Consider the following 21,341-nt stretch of genomic DNA (forward strand, 5'->3'; position numbering starts at 1 on the left):
TCCCAAGGGCCCCGACGCTAGGGGTTGGGGGTGGGGAGGTAGGGAGTGAGAAGCTAAATCGCTGAAGACCCTGAGGTTCGGAAGGTGGCTTTTTTTTTTTTTTTTTTTTTGCGGAGATTTCTGAGAATACACGGTGTGGGTGGACGAGGGGGCTAAGAGTTGCAAACAGATTCAATCTGGGCTCTGGCCACATAGAGTTTGGTTGGAGCGCCGAAGCTACGGGAGGTCGTTACAGGCTCCGGCAGCCCCTCCGGGACCGGGATTCGATCCGATGGCTGCGCGTTTCCCAAGGACAGTGAGGGGGTAGGGGATGGGGGAAGGCCCTTGGCCCAAGGGTCTGGGGTGGAGGCAGCAGAAAACTTCGTGCTAGTATCCCGTGGCTGCATCAGCTGAGGCCCGAGAGTGGCGAAGCCCTCCCCGCCATCCCCGGCGGCGCGCGGGGGCTCTAGTCTGGTCTAGGCGTTTCCCTAGAATCCCATAGACCGGGCAGTTTGGGGGTCGACGCCTCGAGCGGGGTAGGGCCTTCCCGAGAAAGGAGTACACTTTCGTTCTCACTGCAAGAAGCGGCTGGTGCCATTTACACACAGACGCTCAAGGCTGCAGACAGTTTCGGGAACTTTGGGGGTTACAAGCGGGGCCTGGCGTGACGAGGGTGGTGATAGAAGCATGCCACCAGGCAATTTGTCCTCATTCTCCCAGAGGCTGGCCCGGCAGGGGCGCGCGGAGATGCGGGAGGAAAGGAATTTGGAGGACCACACAGAAACCATCGCATCTTTCTCCCGCCTGCAGGAAGGCACTGGCTTGGAAAACTGAAAGTTCCAGAGCTGCCAGTTGAAACTGCAGGACCCTCGGGTTCCGAGGCCAGGGTACAGGGTACAGAGAAGGTGTCTTTCTTCGGGGATTTTCCAGGTATCCCCTGAAATTAGCATTCCCCTGGAATGTTTACTTTAAAGGGCTAAGCATCCGGCCTTGTTTGAAGCCCGCGCAGACTTCTAGGTACTTCGCCAGGCGGGGACACAGGCGCTCTTCCCGTCCGCCCCGCGGTCACCAGATCCCGGGCCCCAGAGGGCAGAAATCGAAATCGACTGTGACTGGCAGGGTCGGTCTGTTAGGTGGGCACCTCTGTGTGGGGACCATGCGCCCCCCCACACCCTGCCACCTTCCTTGGCGTCCGGGGTTACGCACCTTTGTGCAAGCACCCGAGGCCGTCTGGGGAGCGCACCCGCAGCCCTTCAAGCCGCGGTTCCGACCGGCGACTCGTTGTCTTCCCTAAACAAGATGGAACGCCTGCAGGACACACCGCTAGGCTAATCGTTTTTAAATAATTAATGCCTCGCCGTTCCGCTGGTAATGCGCGGCCTCGAATCCGTCAATTACTTGTCATTAGACGAGTGTCGCCCCTCGGCCTTCCCTCGGGCCTTTGATGGCACCCGGTCACCTAGCCAAGCCCACTCATGGCCGAATGAAAAAGTGCCCGGCCTTGAAGAGCCGGGTGCGGCATAGCCGCTGCCCTCAATTCAGTGCGAGTTTTGAAAGAAAGACCTTAGCTGAAGAGATGTAATCTTCCAAATGGCCAATTTAAACGCCTGATCTTTATCGCCCGCCTTCTCCCGGCTTTATAGAGAAAAGCCGGTCCTCAGTGCTTTTGGGGACTTCTAATGTGGGGGTGGGGCGAGGAGAAGCGAAAGATGAGGCTTAATAGGGCACAGGGCAGGTGTTTGTTCAAGAAGGTTCCTGGAGGTACTTCGGGGTAACTAGTTTTCTAGCGCATCCTTCTAAACATCAGGGACCTGGAAGTACTGGCCGCCGGGTTTCAAGGCGGGGTGCGCCGGAACAAGTCTTCTGGAATGTATAAAGCAAAACCGTCCGGAGAAAGCGGCAGGACGGTTTCAGGCAGTGCATCTTCACCCTGCAAGAGGTGATAAGACAGGGAACATTATCAGAGTCCCCCACCCAACATGGCAGACATCGCAAAATTGTGGGTGCCAGGTGATGCCCACGGACTTGTAGGCACCAAGTCTTGCCGCCCAGAAGAGGCGCCCAACACGCACGCCTTAGAGGCATCAATCCCCAATAAGCTGTTCCTGTCTTAGCACAGGAGCACGATTTCAGACCCCAAATGCCTTTGCTGGGTCAGGGACGCTGTGGAGACCAGCCTTGGCCACAGCACCATGACAACCCTGGCCAACCAAAGGGTGGCGGAGTGGAATTAAAACAAAAACAAAAACACAAGAGAAAACTTTTCCAAAGTTTGTAGCTTGATTTAATTAGGTTTCTGCTGCTTCCTACCCCCAAAACCCCATCGAAAGTTCTTCTTACAGTAAATAAATTCTGAAGGTCTCAGAACCTTGAATGCCTCCTTAAACCAAAAACAGTGCGCTGTACACTCACAGCTTTACAGAGTTCAGATCACAAGTTTCTCATAACCTCTACCCCCGGACTGGTTTGCCTCTTAGAAGAGGAGAATAGAAGGCATGAAGGATTGGGGGTGGGGGGAAATCATGAAGAGAGTGGGAAAAACTTTTTAAAAATATAGAGAGATGGAGAAAGGGTGACTGGAACACGCCTGTGTGCCGGATGTCCCCAGAGGATGCTGGGCTGAACTTTAGGCCTTTGACTTCATATCCACAGCCTTTCTAGGGCATTCCACAAAGATTGGGATTTTTTTGAAAAATTACTTTTTGATAAGATTCACCGGATATGGGCAGGATGTTGCAGGCACCTCCAGAGACAAGCAAACATAAATTGCACAGAATAGATGTGAGTCCCCAGTGGAGCTCAGCAGGGTCCCCACCTCCAGGCAGGCTTGGCTTCTCCCTTTGACAAAACTCCCAGAGAGCTCCCTACCCCAGAACGCTCCAGGGGTTGCCTCGAAAGCCTAAATCCTGGGGCATCTTCCCCATTCTGTTCACGGCCTTCCTGCCCACTCTCTTATCCTTTTTCTCCTTTCTTCTTTAAAACAATCATGTGTGTCCCCCCTCACCCCCTCCCGCCATTGTATTTGTTGATGACCTAACACGCTCACACCAAAAGCCACACACAGAAAACCAACAACGTGGGATGGGAGGAGAGACCAATTATGATTGAGGCTAACAAGCGGGGAACACCCAAGTTGAGGCCGGCTGTCTCCTGGGAGACTGATGGAGGCTTATTTTACAAGCTGTCATTCCGTCCTGGTCCCTATTGCCAGACTGGAGGTGATTCCTATTCTCCCCTCCCCCTCAGCCCCTGCACCCTTGGGGCTAATCCTGATTCTTTGTACATCCTCTGCAGAAGAAATGGCCCCCCAAGTCCCTCTCCTGCACAGGTGGAAAGAGCAGCACTTACTCACAACAGTATGCCTATTTTTCACATCAGTGGCTGTTTTTCAGAGCTCTGAGCTCACTGCCAGCAAGATGTGGACTGGTCAGATGTCACTGTCACACATGCCCCATCCTCCTCACCAGGTTCCCATTAAAAAACATTAACTACTTACCCTTTACACTCTCCCCCTCCTTCTGCCTCTTCCTCCTCTTCCTCTTTTGTCCCCCCTTTTCCTCTCCCCCCACCAAAGAAGGAAGGGTATTTTACTGTCAGATAACACAGCTGATAGCTGGGAATGCTAACAGAAGCAATATAAATTCAGTTGCTTTCATTCATGCAAAACTAGAGGTCTCAGGTTCTCATTAGAGTAACTGCCTGGGGTTTACCCTTCTCTTGAAGCAATTAGAGGCAGTAATATTCCCTCTGATGTCAGGACACCATTTAAGCCACATCATATTTATTTAACTTTAACACATCAAATTAACTGACAGGTAAAATTTCAGCACCACCAATATGAGTGAGGAAGAAATGCTGGAGTACGATGCCAATGCCTTTAGAACTTCGGAATGAGAAATTCTTTGCTGTGGTTTAGTTCCCCTTGCAGAAAGGGTTCTGCTTCTGCTTGCTTAAGTGGTTGAGGACCATATTTCTCTCACAGGTAAATCAGTTCTTCCATTGTTTCATTTATCTGAAAAGAATAAAACCACAAAGTTCAAGAGTAAGCAGGAAGGTTTTTGGACCAGAGTTGGTAGTGACCTCAGCAAATCAAAATAAGATTGTGTGTGTGTGTGTGTGTGTGTGTGTGTGTGTGTTGTGTGTGAATTTTGACTTATTATTTCATTAGAAAGATGATCTCCATTCATTATCCTTTCTTTTTTCACATATTGGATTTTGTTGGGAAATTTTTGCTCATGTGAAAAAGGCACACACTCCTAATTTCAAGACATGGATGTTAAGAGCACATTACTTAGAAGAGGAAACAATACTGAGAAGTGTCTGGAGAAGGCTTGAGAAGAGTTAAGGCATGAAGTGGGCAGCTGGGGAACTGGGAAGGGCAGAGGATGATTATGTTTCTTTTTCCGTGAAGAAACAGGGTGACAGGTCAGCTAGGGCAGGACCTGGGTCATAAGAACTTCTGTATGGAGGCAAAGAAATCAAGATGTCAATATGTGGAACACCCCTGGTACAAAATATGCAACCATCTGCTCAAACTTTCTGCTTGCTTTGTCTTCTAAAACCTAATTTAAGGAATTTAAAACAAAAAAGACCACTCCATTATATATATTTTTATTTAATCTGCAACTCTGTATTAGTACAGTTTAACTGATCTCTTCACACACAGAAAGAAGTTGTAATTTCAACTGCTTGTTAGCTGAGAAAATGCACCCTCTATGAAGAAGAGTCAATTTCTTGGCAAAACTTTTGCCTTTCATTCTACCTTCTTGGTGTTTCTCATCTCCCGCACCCCCCCCCCATGTCTCTACCTCTCTGTTGTTTATCACAATTGTATTCACTTCAACCACCATTGTGTAAAGTCCCCCATGTGCCAGACACTGTGCTAGGTGTCTTCATTGAAATGACCTCATTTAAGCTGTTCCACGCCCCACTGGTAGATGTCAGAATTTATGGGTAATGGACCTGGGGAGGAGAGAAGTTAGGGAACTGCTCAGATTTCAGAGCTAAGCATTGAATTCAAGTCTTGCCACTCTATGTTTTTTCAACTTCTGTTGGTCTCCTATGACCCAGGGCACAGAACTCTTTGATTCTAATGCAGTAGGAAACCTGCTTTCTCCAGAACCTCAACTTTCACTGTGGGTTGCTGTTGGTAAACGGGAGACTGAATATTTAGAGAAAGCTGAGTGATAAGAAACCAGAAAGATCTCAGGAAGAAGGATGGCAGAGACTTCACCTCCCATCTTAGAAGGGATTAGGATGCATTTTCTGGGATCAGGCTGGGTTCTTATTTTCACTTTTGGAGCAACGCAATATTCCTATGTGACCATTGTTTCTCAAAGCCGGCAGAGATTCGGTCAGAACTGGGCCACAACTGTACCCCACTGAGGCTGATGCAGCCGGCTGGCTAATGCTGGAGGGAAAGAGACAGGGAGAGAATTGGCAGCCTGTGATTAGGAGAGAAAATGCCAGGGAAGAAGAAAAAAAATCTCAGGGGCAGAAACAATGACCTGACATCCAGGCTTGAACAATGCATATAACCCAATTATTTCTTGAGATGTAGCCTGCCAGCCATATACCTTACTGGGGATTCTGGAGCGGTGGCGGTGGGGGAGGCAAGGAGGGCAGAAATATTCTGAGAGACTCCTGCTTCTGACCTCCCTCTGACCCACACCTGGTGGCCCTACTGCATAGGTGACAGCACAGCTGGAATGCACACACCACCCACAGCTGGGCTTCTGGGCTGCCCTTGCCCAGCCCCAGCTGCAAGAACAGCAAAAGGCCCCAGCTCCCCCCAACATCTCTTCCCCACAAATATACAAATGCAGATCTGGATAAACTCTGCCTCAGAGGGTTGCCCCTGAAGGGGATGCTGGCCCAGGAGGACTGCCCTGTTTCTGTCACAGAAGGAGGATAGGATGTAGGCCTGTGGTCTGACAGGAGAGCACACCCCGGCCAGGTTTCACATCTGAGCTGCACATGGTACATGGATGTGGAGGGGACACTGGCTGACACCTGCTTGCGCCAGGCCCCACGACACAGTGTGGAATGAACAGGGCCCTCCTGGACACAGGGTTGGACTGGAGACCTCCTTTTCTTTTCCGCTTGTTGGAAGATAAGTTCCCTGGGTGCCCATGGTTTTTAGTTTTGTGGGGCTTCCTGCAGACTTAGCATCTTCCATTTTAGGGTTTGGGGGTAAGCTCTGGATAACAGGATTCTAAAACCAGCGCCACACACAATGATGTGTAGGGCATGGGGATAACTGACTCTTGGAAGAACACAGAGTTCTAAATTGAACCATACTCGCCACTCCAAACTGGACAACTGCGGTGTTAGGTTGATGTGGGAATGATGTATCCAGAATGACAGTTACCCACGCTCAGGTTGAGTGCTGAGCCTCCTAGAAACTGCCTGAAAAGGGGCGAATACAGTTTTCTAGCTGCTTATGGGGACAAGCAGGGGCCGACATCCAATCTATATTTTGTCCACCCTCCATCTAATGACCACTCCCCTCCCACCAGCAGTTTGCCAATTAAAGGCCAATCTCTCTTGATTTCTCTGCTTTAAAAGGACATTTCGGTTCACCCAGCTAAACAATTAAATCCCCCTCTCGCCTCTCCCTTCCCAGAGCTCACGAACAAGATGCTTCCCTATCTCTTGCCAGCATCAAGCAGTGGGAAGGAGCTGATCTCAGGTGCTAACCTGCAGTTATCAGAATGCCAGACTCATTTAGGGAGCTCAACTCTGGAACCCAAGGCGATCCCTTCATTGATTGTGGAAAGCGCTGTTTAGATTTTGTCCTCACTCAGTAAACAACCAAAAGTAACTGCGGGATTTCTGCCTTACATTCAGTTGAATCCCTCTCTTTCTCTCTCTCTCTCCCTCTCTCTCTCTCTCTCTCTCTCTCTCTCTCAAACACACACACACACACACACACACACACTCACACACACACCCGACATACACTCCTCCCCTCACTCAGGCTCCTGTTAATCAGGAAGGGACAGTCAGACCAAGGTCCCTTTAGAATACCCTCAGCTGCCGAGTCTTTGGTGGGGGGCAGGGGTGCTATACCTTCCTCCAAGAACTCACATCTCTCCCCAAAGGCACAGTCGCCCACATTCTTAAATCTGTAGGGAAAGCTCTTGAGAAAGGGCTGTGCCTTTAGGCCCCTTACACTGCCATCTCTGAAAGTCCCCACCTGGCTAAAATACTTGCCAGGGACTTCCTGGGGCTATTTCTCGTTGGCCTTCCTTCCTCACCCCAGTGCTTCCCTGAGCTTAGCTTGCCTTTGAGAAGCTTACTGCAGCTCAGACCCAGCTGCAACGAAGTTGAGAGGGAGGGACAGACTCCCTGTCTGCAATGCTGAGGCGCTACTTCGGGGCTGGGCTACAGGGTCCTGGATACCGATCTCTTTGGGGGTAAAGGCAAATTAAATTGGCAAACTCTACTCTGATGCTCAAACTTCTGCAGTTCTTAGCAAGATCCCCAGTTAGTCCTCAATTACTAGTAGAAAAAGAGAAAGATGCTTCCTTATTGTCCACAATTTGCCATTCTCTGAATAGACCATTTGTTTTAATTAGGTCCCCTTCATTTAGTTCTATCTGCAGGAGCAGGTTTGCTCTGAAGTGATTGTGTTGATCATGCGTACTCTGCCATCTATTTGTGTAAAATAAATAGAAAGACATAATTGCCAGTCATCACAATATAAAAGATTAGTGCAAATCCTAAACAATGATCATTTAAAATTCAATAATTCTTAGAAAAAGGAGTCAAATGATAAAGCACAGTTTCCTTGAAGCTGTTAGACACAAGGAGCCTGCAATGGGTGTGTGTTTAAAAATTAAGAAACTTTCTTTTTCCAAGTTGGTACTATTTCAGATGGAATTCTTTTACTTGTTTAAAATGCCTTTCACATGAAAAAAATCAAATCAGATCACCTCAACTTAAAGGGCATCTTTGCAATATCAGCCAGCCTCAAGCAGAAAGCTTTTTAAAAGTCTTGCAAATCTAATTCCTGGTTCTATTCTTCCCAAGATGCCAAAACTCTGATATCTTTTATTTTAAGTCCCTAATTTTGTCTGTGACCTCCCCAATCTTAGAAAAATCCAGAAAAAAATGAAAACAAATATTGTAATGTGTAAACTCTTAAGACTTAAGGTAGGGAGGTATTCCACAGTTCTGAACGTTCCACAACATTTTGCACATTAAGCAAATACATTTTTTTAAAACAAGGGGGGGGGTAGTTCTTGCAATTAGATTGCCATTTTATTATACAAGGTACAAAGCAATAAAGTACGCTATTTCTCTGCCCCTTTTCCTAGTTCAATTTTGGGAAGGAGGGTAAAATGCATGTGGAATTTTGATATATTTATTGTGTGCCAATCCATCTGCATATGTGATGAGGCTCAACCATTTCTCTGCACAATGTACGGCCTATGTATGCTATGTCCTGAAGAAACGAAAGAATAACAGACTGCCGGTCCCTCCACCACTTGTGTTACTCTTCAGTTCACAGTATTCGAGTTCCATTGTTATCAATAGTCCTATTTTGTTAAATATGAGCTTGGCTATGACGAAAGCTAACTACGCAATTCCACTTCATTTCTGCTTCTAAATTTTATACTTGATAAAATAGCTAAATGATGCTAATTAAATTTCTCCTTACAAAGATGATTTCTTTGTATTTCTCAAGGTTTGGCTTTCTGACTATGAAATTTATCTAAAAAGATTTCTGGGGTTAGAGAGTATATTGATCATTTCTGGATTAAGACTGTTAAAATATATTTTAAATGTTTCTGGGTTAAAATAGAACAGATCCTACGTAGAAGAGGAATTTGTTCTATTTGCCTCTTTCCTTTGTGCAATGTTTGTGCAGATCTCCCCACACCTGGTATTTTGTATTTGTAAGTATTTTGTAAAATAGTTCACCACCTCTGGAGCCCAGGCAAAGCTGTGCTAAGTTTTGAAAAATAATTCAAAGAAACTCGCAGATATTGGGACTCAGGGTGTATGTAACCTCCCCTGGCTCTTTGAGACAAGCGACATTCTGTTTGATGCAAGGGGCGAAAACGCGACCTAACAGTGTTTACATGTGTATTCAGCCATGAAATTGAATATTATCAAAGTTGAAAAATGCAAATCAAATTAAAAGCAGGGGAAATTGTCTTTGGAATTACAGTGGCCTGGAGACCCCAAGTGTTTGCTTAAACTGAAGCGGTTAGAAAATGAAAAACCCTAAATTGCCCCTCTCTGTCCTCCCGTCCCCCGCCTTATGAAATTTGTTTTTTAATTCTACCAGAAATGGACTGAGGCTCAGCCATCAATCGTTCGTCCTAGGCATCAACCACGTTGAAACAGAACTTTTTCTTAAAACTTAATTGTTTCTTTTCACTTAGTGTCACTAAAGTCGGGTGGAACCCTCTTTCCTCATACCGAAATGAGCCCCAAGCCGTTGGCTGTCAGGTTTTTCTCCCGGCGAACGGCGGGGTAGCCCGGTGCCGCTGCCGAGCCGAAGCCACCCGAGCTGTGCTCTCGGGGCACCGCCGGCGCTGGTCCGGGAGGGCGGCCGGCAGCGGTGCTGGGGGCCCCAGCCCCACACCCGGGTCAGCGCAACCCGAGCTATCCAGCCGCTGCGTTCGCAGAGCAGCGGGCCAAGCCCGGGAGCCGCCGCGGCGCGCATTCGTTGCGCTTTCCCACATCAGGAAAGCCTGAAATACGGAAACGTGGCACTTTGCTGGGCCCCTTCTAGGCGCTCACTTCGCTAACGCAGGAGTTCCTAGGGTCTTGATGGAGGAGGACGAAAAAGGGAAGTGTCAAAAATCTACTTTTTAGAAGAGAGAGAGAGGTCTAAAAAGAAATAGGCAGAGACGGTAGGGGGGTGCGGGGGCGGTCACTCTTGTCTTTTTCCAAGTTCTAAAGCGCAGGCAACAAACGCTAAGCTGCCAACCCATCAGATGGGGCCAATCTCACCCCCAGCCGCCAGGGTGCTGCAAACTTTACTCCTCTCCTGCCCCTCCCCCATCTCTCTCCAGCTTAGGAGAAATCCAGCGCGCGAGCCTTTCTTCAGCAGGTGCCAAATACAGCCCCGTCTGGAGAGAGCCCGAAGGGCACGCGTGGCGCGGCAGGAAGTGCAGGCGGAACCGCCGGCGGCGCTCTGCACAGACCCGGTTTAGGGTCAAGGGTGGCTGCCGGGCCCAGTTCGGGTGGGAGCAGGACCCAGGCAGCCACGCCCACAGCGTTAACTCGGACTGTGGGGATGCTAGCAATGGCTAGGATGTGCTGGCGTGGCCTTGAAAAACTTTCATCTCATTTGGTGACCCCCCGAGGATGTTCATTTCGCCCCCCCAACCTGCCTTCCTCTAGTTCGAACATCCATCCACCAAGAATGTTCAGGTCCGGGATGGCCAAGGTTGGTCTGGCTTTTTCTCCCCTGGGGAGCAGAGACAACTGGTGGCCTCCGCGTCACGCAATCTCCCTCTGGGCCTCCAACTTAGTTTTTGTAGATTTGAAGGACAGACGCGGTTCCAGAAACGCAGTAAGTCCAGTCTCACGAACCCAGATGGGGGTGGGGCGGATGGGGAGTAGCAGAAGCCAATTTATATTTGAAACCTACTGCTTTCCATGGATCAAGACTAGCTCAACTATGGCCGAGAAAACAACTAATGTTCCCCAGAGTTTTAAAGCTTCCCATAAGTTGTGGTCGTGTTTTGGAGATTCGGGATCCTATTTCCAAGGAGAGTTGTCGGAGGCATGCTTATGTTTGTTATTTTCAAAACCAAGCAAAGGAAACAGCAGCCAATTAAAATGAAATATTTTTATTTGCCTCCAACATTGTCAGTGATTTGCCCCCGGGGATCCACAATTTTCCCAAGCCTGTTAACGGGTGACAATGAATGAGTGCCTCGTGTAATTTAATTTTCCTGTCACACTAAATAGAGCTACATTGTAAACCTTAGATCTACTCTTACTGATAGGATCGCCTTGTTTTGCCATTTGCACCATAAAGACCCCCAAAAGGGACACTGTATTGTGACCTCTACTCTTGAATTATTCAAGAACTTAATGACATTTTCCATTTTAAAAAGGGAACTAATTGCCATTGATGTAAAGCATGTGACCTTCCCTGGGTGCCCAGTATGAGAATGTAACCATCTGTGTGTGCATATAGGAGCTGCAGAAAGCGGGCAAAAACAGGAGAAAGTTGTAAACATAAATTAGCTCAAAATAGACATGGAATTAAGCACATTATTTAATTCCTCCACCCCCAGCCATGGCACAGGTTTCCAGAAAGTTCTTTTACCTGTCCTAAAATCTTTACAAAATTTCATATCAACTCAGGCCTGTTTGGGGGCATGGCATGACTTTTTACCTAGGACAGTAATATTTGAATTAGTGAAATTACTTTATGTGATGTCAAACAAAATGTTTAATAATCTTCTCACTTTTCTCCTCCCCCTACTCCTCCTATTCTCCCCATCTCCCTATCCTCCTCTTCTTCTTTTTTTCCTCCTCCTCCTCTTCTTCACTTTCCTTAATTTCATTATTTTCTTACTCAATAGGAAAAAGAAACTCACAACAGTAAGGAAATTGCATCTGAGTATTTGCTATTTGAACCGGGTTTAAGTTTCCAGGAAAGCCGGCATTGAAATTCTTCAGGATCAGAATTTTCAGTCTTCAAATTCCTTAAAAATGTTTGCTTATCTTTCCTCAAAGTCAAAAGACTCCCAGTGTATTTTCTACTGTCCATTCACTCTGTCCTTAACCTCTAGAGGAAAGCAAGAACAGAGAAAATGTTCTTTGGTTTTACAATGTCACAATCATTGTGCCAAGATACGCCGATGCTTTTCCTGATCTGTCTACTATGTCCACAGCCAACATTAACCATTTTAAAAGGGTGAGTAAATTGGGAAGTAAAACATATTCCCAGGCTGGGCTACAAATGCTTCTTTTGAACTTTTAAGTGGTGCTTTCAACAAAAAATTTCATTATTTCGGCAGAGAATGTACAGTTCCTTTTAAATAAACACACCATGGCTTCATTGAGAACTAAGTAACCTCTCTCTGTTAGGCTGTGTGAATCCACACCTCTATTTTGTAGAATTTCTGGGGAAAAGAAATAAAGTGCATTTGAATACCTAGTTGGATTCTAATGGATCCCACATTATATTGACCCATTTAACACAGTGCTGCCATTGCGGCTTGGAGTCATGTGCAAAACAGAGGGTCCGACACGCCATCTCTGGCAGAATACAAGTACTATTTTAAAGGAGTTTGTCATAAAACCATTATTACTCACGTTGTATAACAAAACAATTGCTTTCATATTTCTTCAAAAGAAACTCATTTCCCTCTTTGGTATTATGTGCTTTTTGTGTACAGTAACATGGCAAAAAAAAATGAGTAAGGATACATGTTCTTTTTGTTAAATAATAAGTTCATACTTAAGGAATAAAGTTTAAAAGCATTTGCAAATCAAGAAAAGTTACAACACATATGAAATGAGCTGAGATCCACCTCCCTGTAAGTTCCCTGTGCAAAATGCAGCCTGTGACGGGCCAAATGTTAATTTCATTTTATAGATTTTTCACTTATTTCTCCACATTTGGAAAATTTTTTGGAACAACTTGATGTTGATAAGAAGACAGAGAAGCAATTATATGGGTTTCTCATAGCATGCCTGGACTCTCTCTAGCATTCTATAGTATTGTAATATAGTAATTTTTCCACAGTGACAGTGTGTGTTCAAAATGAAAATTTAATTCACTGTCCAAACTGTCATGGCAGATAAGTGACAGTTATTTTCTTTTCATCTTAAAAAAACAACAGTCTTGATCTAGGACCACCTGAGGGCAATTGTAAGTACTGTGGCAAGTTTGCAGCATCCTTAGGGCAAAGCAAAGCCCACTCCTGGCTATCTTTCTAGATCTCTCCCCTCTTCTGAATGGATTTCTGTGTTGACAATTCAGAAAGCCAGGAGGAGGGTTTGTTTTGTTTTGTTTTGTTTTCTTTTTGTTTTTTTTTTTTAATCTTCACTGAGCTTAAGCAGATGGTTCTAGAAGCCTGTGCAAGAGATTCTGAGTTAGGGTCGCATTTCATCCAGTTCCTATTCCCTCTTCCCCCTGCCCACCAAAAATCAAAAGTAAAACCAACATCTTTGAAAAGCATTCCCAAGTGGCCTTTATAAAGAATTAAAAAATACCTACCGTAGTACAGTAGGATGGGAGGGGGGGGAGGTCAGGAATGACATTTTAATTCCTCATCTGTAAAATGGGTTTCTTATTTCTCCATTAAGTCTGATATAAAGGGACACAGTGAGGCTTTGTGACTGTGCCTCTTGTCATTGATGGAGTTCAACAGCACTGTTCATGTTGGTTATTTTTCAAGATGCTGTGCACACACTGGAAGGGAAAAATGAGGCAATTACTAAGTTGAAAAATAGGGTAGCTTATGATACCGGCAGATGTATTATCAAGCCAGCCTGCCCTTATGTATATAATTTCTTCTATTTTCCAGGTCCTTGTAGGCTTTTGGTAACTCCAGTTTGTGAACAGCCTGGGTGTCTTTCCCATTTTTACCCCAGCTGGGAAGACCTGACATGTGCATGTTTTCACCCTCATTCCTGAATTTGTTTACATTCTTTGTCACCTCCTTTAAAGCTTTTAACTCTTGATATATGGTTTTTAAAATGCCAGACCTAGCAAACGTTGATGATAACTTTCTGTCTTATTCTATTTCTCTGAATGTATGCATTTATGTATATTTGCTGGATTTCTAACTGTCCATTTTTCTTCCCTGGGAATAACATCAGGACAGAATAACCCTGACACAATTACTAAAAATACCTTTTAAAAAACTCAATTTCTTCCATTTAGTAAATATTTATTTTATAAACATGGATTGTGTTCTGAATCTGTGTTAGGATTCTGCTTTTGCATGGAGCCTTGTCCCTGACTAAGAAAGTGGTTATAAAGTCACTCAGCAATAACATTTTCCAGCATGAACAAATACGGCTTGGAAGGAGAAGCATGTGTTCTGATGTGTTCTCTTTCCTCATGGAAAATCCTAAAGGATTTTCTGTATGATGGGTGAAGTTCATGTGTCCAAATCATGGAGTAATTAAAACATATATAAAATATAGCTTGAGTTCACTGAGGTGAAATGTTCTGGCATGGAAGCCATCAATTTTCTAATAGAATATAGAGACTTTTCAAAACATGCCATCAGGATGTAGTTCATTTTTCAAACAAAATTCAAATGACTGCCTTACTCTCCTTGGTCGCATTCTTATGTTTTCTCTAGATTTGTTTATTTCCAGCTACCAGAGCAAAAAGATGAGATGGAGGAAGAATGTTGTTTTCCTAAGAACATGTGACAGAATGCACATGAACTTCTCCCCAGGCTGAACTTGGACCATCACAAGAGTGTCCCCAAAAGGGCTTAACTTTACTGTCAGATTCAGATTGCTCCTGGATGCTTTCCTCTGAGTTTTCAATGAATATCAACTGAGGAATGAGACAAAAAAAACAGACTGTTAATAGACAGGCAATGGTTCAAGTCCAGATGGGTGTTGTGCATGAATATGGAGCTTTCAGAATAAAGGGAAGGAGACACATGAAAACTGAGACTTGCAGCCTTGGATTAAACCACCAGACCAACATGCATTAGAATATGTCAACACAGGGGTGCCTGGGTGGTTCAGTCAGTTTAGTGTCCAACATCAGTTCAGGTCATAATCACACAATTTGTGGGTTCAAGCCCTGTGTTGGGCTCTGTGCTGATAGCTCAGAGCTTGGTGGCTGCTTCAGATTTTGTGTCTCCCTATCTCTCTGCTCCTCCCCAACTCTCTCTCTCTCTCTCTCTCTCTAAAAAATAAATAAACACTAAAAAAATTTTTAAAAGAATTTGTCAACACAAAGATGGGAAGAATATGAAAGTGTTGATTTGTTCTGTAGTGTAATTTGAAGTTGTGACAGTCAGGTTGTCCAAGTAGACATTTAACCTTCCATGAAGTTACTAAAGCTTACCATGAGTAAATAACGATGAGTGGCCATGTTTTATAAATCCCTGGCTTAAAAGTGAGTTTTAAGACATCATTACTTTTCAATGACCAGAAAGAGTCCATGGACTCAGAGTACTTGCTTGGAGTGAAACATGGTACAGTACTCATCCCTTATGGGGCTTTCTTTGCTGGCTGATACAATTTTGTGGCCCCTGCCTCATAGAAAGTTGGGCCAGCATGTAGACAGGTTCTCTGACCTCCCTGAGATAGGCAGAGCAGGTGCACTTTACCCAAGGAGCCCTGAACCCGAAGGGGCACATCAACAGCCCAGGGCACACACACCAATGCCTCTGCCATCTGCCCACTGTGGCACACATGTGCCATGCTGACCATGACACATTCCAAAAGGAAGGGAATTGCAGGTCTTAGGTATGACCATCATGGGGAAATTTGCACTATTCTTAGTGCCATTTTCAAATATTGGGATGAGGAAGGCATACAAGGGACAGAGTTTAGCCTGTTTCAAGTTAAAAAAGTCAATTCCATCCATGTCACACTTCTGTCCTTTTGGAAACTGAGTGTCTTTCACAAGCTGGCCATTTGCTGCAGGGGGTTTCCAACATAATGTGATTTTTTAGTGTGCTTTGTCTCTGTAGAGAGGCTTCAGAAAGCCCTTGAAGTCCTCAGCCTTAATTCCATGTTAATAGGGGAAGTCCTTTTTTTTTTTTTTTTTTTTTTTTTTTTAAGTTGAGATTTTGTTTGGGAGAAACATTGACCCAGACTGCACTCTGGGTAAACTAGGGGAAAAGACCTGATATCATCTGCAGGGTACTTATTAACCACTGCTCATTTGTGGGATCAATATTTCCAGCAAAGGAGCCAACACTCAAGATACACCACTATGTATGTCCCATTTTTTCCCTTGACATACAATTTATTTTATAAATGCATCTGCTGGAAAAGAAAAGGCAGTAGGAAGGACTGTGTCTTTTATCTCCAGGATATGCAAAGCACATTTATTTTCAGCTTTTATCTCCGGAATTGTATGTTGATCCCATACATATAGATTGATTTTGTTCAGGTAGATAATGAAAAGTCAAGTGGAAAATTACACAATGGCACTCACGATCCTAGTCTTATATCGGTATATAAATTGGTTTATTATTTCATTCTATTAAAAGAGGCTTTTTTTTTTTTAACCAGGAAAACTTCAACATGCATCATGTTGTCAGCCTCACAGAATTTTCTTTTAGAAGAGGAGGTAGGGAAGGGGAGCTGAGGGAAGTGATTTATTCTGCTCCCTTTGCTAATTTTATTGGCTAAATAAGCTTCTGTAGCTGAGTATCCTTGCAGATTCTCTACCTTCCCACGGCAGGGTCACACACACAGTTTCTGTAACTCCAGGACCTTTCTGGGCCTGAACAAAGATGTCCACCATACAAGTCCTTCTCGATGAGTGGATATTTTTTCCAATCCAGGCAATTCTAAGTTTTGTCACGATGACTGAAAAAGGCAAGCGCTCTCTGCCCACCCCACCCCCCACCCCCAGCATGAAGAGGCCAGGGGCGAGAGGGTGGTAGTCAGATAAAGGCCACCACCAAGGGACAGCTTGGAACCAGAATCCTGGAGGAAACGTTATTAATAAACATCTTCTGGACATTTGGTAGCCCGTGGAGCTTGCTTCAGCTTAAAGCAATTAATTCAGGACACTGACATAAACTCTCCAGGTCTTTGACAGCTTGGAGCCGAAATAAAAATGCTAGTTCTCCCGGGAAGAGAAGAGGCTGGCTAGCTCTTTTCTGGACTGTTTGCTTATAGGCCCAGAGAGCAACCTTCCTTGCAGAATGAAATGCAAGGGCACAAACAATGTACCAGGGAGAGAATAGAAGATGGGAATGAACAGTTTGAACTATTTGCTCAGCAGAAGGGCACCACAATGCTAGGGCAGTGGTTTTCCCATCCATCCCCCGTCCCTTCTTTGGGGTCTTTTGTTATCCCCTGTCTCCTTTGGCCAGATAAGAGCACAGCTGCAGCATTGCGGCTAAGTAAGGCTGTACTTATCCCCTTAAATCTCGGGGTGCCTTTACTGTAATGGGTTTGGTTCGGCTCTCTTTTATTTTACAAGGGGATGGTGAAGGAGAGAATGGACAAATGGAGGGAGGGCGGCAAGGGGGGCAGATAGGACTGTGACATTGCTTGTATCTGATTCATGATTTTTTTTCCCTTTCTTTCTTAAATCCAAGCTGTGATCAGATACAATCTTTGTGGGGCATTTAAATAGAAGGGTTCAGTGATTTGTACCAGTTGCTAGACCAAAATATCGCCTTTTCGGGAATGGAGCCAAAGGAGGTATATGTCCAGGGAAGGGAAGAGGGAGATTTTGAGGCAGAAGTTTTGTTTAAATAACCAGGTTTAAAATCTCTGGCTGCTGGAAAGAGGGGAAAGTTTTGAATTGTCAATTTAAAAATTTTGTTTGATGATGATCTGTCGCTTCTGAAAATCACTGGACTCCTCCTCTCCAAACTTATTTTGTTCAGAATCTTAACAAATACAGGTTGCTGGAATCAGAGTTAAAAATAGGATGATCTGGAAATGAACATAAAATGTACTTTTGTAATTGCCATAAATTAAACCTCTAATCAGAGTAAATGTCACCTAAAATATAATAAAATGGTCTCTCACATTTGCTCTTTTAAAGTCAGAGCCTATTTTAAATGCCATAAGAGACAGTAGACATGGCAATAATATAAAAATAAGCACAAAGTATGGTTTACATTAAATTTATTTTAAAGTCAAAATCTAACAGGGGTTTGCCTTGTCCTGTGTGTGTTCCGACTCAGTGGGCTTTGCCACCAATGTTGGTTTTGGGAGCCAGGCCACAATGCTTAATTCTATTGTAATAAGGTTTAGTTAGCCTGAATGGTTTTATAAGGTGAAAAGGCAAAAAGTTTAACACCCAAGAAAATTCGTGGTTTACTATGATTGCATTAATTGTTCGCCGGCCAGAAGTCCACCTGCGGCAAGTACAAAGTTTCAAGGCTGTTTTGTTTTTTCTCACACTGACAACACTCCCAGGGGAAAAAAAAAACCTTCTGTATATTTTTCCTGCTGGGTGGTCAGAAGGAAAGGCCACGAAGCCAAAGGCCTCCCATTGAGACAGCGCTCTGCGGAGAGCTGACCTCACGTGCCACCACCGCGGGAGATGAAAGCACCTGTCGGTCTCTGCCACTCGTTGGTGAGGTTTGCTCGTGAGGAGGGTGGAGGGTCGCGGTCTGAATGGCTACGCAGCACCCACACGGCGAGGATCGGGCTCCTTTACCGGGAACCGTCCACCGATGTGCCAACGCGGGTTCAAGGCATCCCGTAAAATGTCCGTGTGACCGCTGTCCAGTTGAGCTGCTGAGTAGTGTTAATGTCAGTGAGTATTTAATTTGATTTAAAGGGGTGTGTGTGTGTGTGTGTGTGTGTGTGTGTGTGTGTGTGTGTTCTGCCCAGCATAGGATGTAGGGAAGTCAGGGAAGTCAGGGAAGTCGGGATAAAATATGGGGGAAGGGTTCCATTTAGACATTTGTAAATGTGTGATGGAACCATGACAAAAAAGATTCCTTAAAATATATCTTTTTCGCTTACGATTTTGTATAGACATGCATGGATGGATACCCTTTTTTTCTATCAAGATTTTAATAAAACTATCAAGTACAAGATGTTCTGCATTTCTTTTGCAAGCATAAGTTTAAAAATTTTGTATTTAGTACTGAAACATTACCACATAATAAAGGACAAACACATTTTTTTCTGATTAGGTGCTAAGATTAAATGTATACCACCTTTATGAAACTGAGACCAGGTGAAGGAATCATAATCTACTTGGGTAAATATATTTCTTCTCTTCTTTCTAACTCTTGACATAAAGAAAAACTTGTCTAAGGAAAATTTTCCACCTGGCATTTTAAGAGTGATCTGAAAATTATACTGAATCATTGTGGATAACTCAGGGAAATGACTTTTCTCCTTTCGAGATCATGGATTTCCAGAAGAGGGTCAATGGTTTTTCATTGGCAATTTCTGCAAATAATGCACATGCAACTGGTATGCAGTACACAGCTGCACGTGTTGGGAGGCCTCGGAGGGAGAAGGAATGCCATAATGGAGGGCAAAGGCACAAATAATGAATCAAGTTTAAAAGACTGTGGTCAGAAGCAAGGAGCAAGGGATACTGATCTTATATGAGGCGGGCTTGGACATCACACCAGCTGTCACAGGGTTTGATTAATGAGGCATTAAGGAGATCGAGTGACACTTACAGCTAGTTACTTATGGTGCTAATTTCAAAACACTTTGCAATAGACAAAGAGACTCTGCTCATAATGCAAAGTAATTGTGGTGTGTTCCTGGTGAATGCATTTAGCGAAGCAAATATAGTTATGCAGAATTTAAATTAAGGTTGACACTAATGTAAACAGAGCCCAAGAACCACTGTCCAATAATTTGATGAGGACACAGGTTTTAATCAAGCCTCTTCCACTAAAATAGCAATTTAAATCCCCGTCGTTTAAACTGGATAAAATGCTTAACCATGAAGGTTGGGGGGAAAAATAGAAATTTACTGGAAAAGATAAAAGAAACACAATATCTCTGGGGAAACTGTGACTATACTTTGACCCAACAGTTATCCACACTGATTTAAATATTAAGGTGATTGCAGGGCCAGATTCTAGGAATTTGAGGGCATTTGCCATGTATCTTTTTTTTGTTGTGAAATTATGGTTTAATGCATTCTGGTATTATTGATCTCAGAATAAAAATGATCCTGGTAATGAGAAAATGGGGACTCTAAGTTGATTCAGAGTCCCAAGTAGTATTTATTTTATTAAAAGGAGAAATATCCTCCAACCTTCCACAACCGCCCCCCCCCCCAAAGGACCACTCCCCGCCACAACTGAAATGTTCCAAATTCACTGGGGTGGTGAGGACAGAGTCAGAGCTGGGAAGGAAAACCTGACTACTCTGGGGGCGTTCAATGTCCAAGCGGAACTCACACACTCATACATGGCTTTTCTCAGGTTTGCTAGTTTATTTTCCTTACAAAAAATCATTAGGGGAGGAGGGTAGTCAGCCCAGGCATTAATGTGAATTAAAATGCCAGCTACCCAGTTCCAGGGCTGGGGAGACCTTGTGTATTGGAAACAAAACAAAATAGCAACGAACTCTGTCACAGCTCTTGGAAGGAAAAATGAGTTAAGGCATATCCTAGGGTCTCAGCACTTTTACTAGTGGCAACTGGATAGGAAGGTGAGGGCATCCTAAATTCTCTGAATTGTAATCTGACTGTTCCAGATCATGTTGATGATATATCTTCTAGGGAAGAATTTGTACAGAGGTGTGTTTTTAATACTTACTCCAAAGAAGAGCACAAAACAATTTAGAAAAAAAGGCATCAAATGTAAAGCACTGTGAAAATGCTCCTAACAGTGATTTTCACGGTCACTCACCTTATGCAACTTAGGCAAGGACATAAGGTAAGGGAAAACTGAAGATTCAAATTTTGGGGAGAACGGCTGAACAATGACCTTGATGCTGGCACCACCTATGTGGTGATGGATCTTATACCTGGCAAATAAGTCATGCTGTTAAGGTCACTTAGGCAGTGAGGCAGAGCCAGCCCACTCCAAGCCTGGAGCCCATGTCCCCTGCCCTGGGCCTCGGCCCCATGAGGGACATGTCCCCCTCGCAAGGAGCCACTGCCCCTTTCTCTGCTACCTCTTCCTCTGTGGTGGTCCAGTGGACTGTCAGCATTGTTTGGGAAGACTCCACTTCAGATATGTTACCTGAGGAAAACCCTTCCTCTAAATATGCTTATGAGAGGAAGGGAGAGCTGGTAATTTTCATCCCTCTGGAATTAAAAACAATGAACTGAAAAAGCATCCATGTGACTCACAGCTGCAAGGAGGGTGATTCTGAAAATAACAGGGTTCGTATTCTCTGGTTCAAAACAGACAGACTCCCTTTGGCATTCTGACTTTGGGAGAAGGTGAGAAGAATTGGATTGAGAGGTGGCTCAACAGCCACAGGACTGAGGCTGTCACACTGCGTGCAGGGCACGCAGCAAGCAGGCTCTTCTTTCCTTCTGCTGGAGGAGAAGCAGCAAAGAGCATAGTGGGACGGGGGAGGGAAGGCGAGAAGTGTTGCAGGGCCAGCCTGGCATGTCATAGTGCTTTCCAGAATGATGTAAGGAAAACAGTTGCTGAGTGATGACTTTGGGGGCCTCCCAGGTTTGGGGACTGATTCACACTCTTCCCCTCACCTTTGATGCCTGCTCTGACTCTGGAGAGCAATCCCCAAGGGCTGTGAAGCACCTGGCATTG

The 21,341-nt window shown here is 44.7% G+C and overlaps 1 long non-coding RNA gene across 2 annotated transcripts in view; it reads left to right on the top strand.

The window, feature by feature from the left end:
* LOC115275222 overlaps positions 1-21,341 on the top strand; it is a 42,482-nt gene that overhangs the window by 178 nt on the left and 20,963 nt on the right. The window contains exon 1 of one of the 2 annotated variants that reach the window (XR_003901431.1): positions 18,138-18,211. The exons of the other annotated variant lie outside the window; for it this stretch is intronic. This is a non-coding gene — a long non-coding RNA (uncharacterized LOC115275222). Of the gene's footprint in view, positions 1-18,137; positions 18,212-21,341 lie in introns of those variants that run through there. 2 annotated transcript variants of the gene reach the window in all.

The sequence above is a fragment of the Suricata suricatta genome, chromosome 12 (assembly GCF_006229205.1).
Source record: "Suricata suricatta isolate VVHF042 chromosome 12, meerkat_22Aug2017_6uvM2_HiC, whole genome shotgun sequence".
NCBI lineage: Eukaryota > Metazoa > Chordata > Mammalia > Carnivora > Herpestidae > Suricata > Suricata suricatta.